We start from the raw sequence: 726 nt of genomic DNA on the forward strand, positions 1-726 counted from the left end.
CCAGGTGTCAGACAGTTGGTAGGTATGTGAAAATAATAGGAAACAGAACATGACTGAAACTTCAAATCATGGATTTGACTACACTTAAAAAGAATTTTCAAGAAACTTTGTGAATTGCATTCTGGAGCAGAGTTAAGGCTGTGGCATGATGAATGAAATTTGCCTTAAACAAAAGAGAAAGCAAAACTTTAAATTAAAAAAACTGAATATTTGGTGCAAATTTTTAAGCCTCCAAACATTGTGTCTGTAGCCACAGTTGCAAGTTGTCTTTAGACCCTGATCAACACCCTTGATAGCGGGCAGAGCTGAACTAAGACAAAAGTTCAGGTGAAGATCTGGGGAGAAAGCCAATAGGGTCCCTCTAGTGTATGTATGTGCTCGCTTCGGCAGCACATATACTAAAATTGGGATGATACAGAGAAGACTAGCATGGCCCCTGAGCAAGGATGACACGCAAATTCGTGAAGCGTTCCATATTTTTTGGAGAAGGGCATGGCAACCCACTCCAGTATTCTTGCCTGGAGAATCCGCATGGACAGAGGAGCCTGATGGGCTACAGTCCATGGGGTCTCAAAGAGTCAGACATGACTAAGTGACTAAACACAGTGTATGTATGCTGATAAGAGATCCCTTTTCTCTTCATGATGCTGCAGACTTGATGTTAAATACAGACATTTCTTTATAGTTAAAACATGGCAACCCTCCCATTTTTCACTACATTAGAAA

General features: G+C 40.8%; 1 non-coding gene across 1 annotated transcript; it reads left to right on the forward strand.

Moving 5' to 3' along the window:
• The first annotated feature begins 374 nt into the window (after positions 1 to 374).
• Positions 375 to 481, forward strand: LOC133049550 (U6 spliceosomal RNA). The gene has a single exon (XR_009691362.1). It is a non-coding gene; the product is annotated as a U6 spliceosomal RNA (small nuclear RNA).
• Positions 482 to 726: the final 245 nt, after the last annotated feature.

The sequence above is a fragment of the Dama dama genome, chromosome 3 (assembly GCF_033118175.1).
Source record: "Dama dama isolate Ldn47 chromosome 3, ASM3311817v1, whole genome shotgun sequence".
NCBI classification, from domain to species: domain Eukaryota; kingdom Metazoa; phylum Chordata; class Mammalia; order Artiodactyla; family Cervidae; genus Dama; species Dama dama.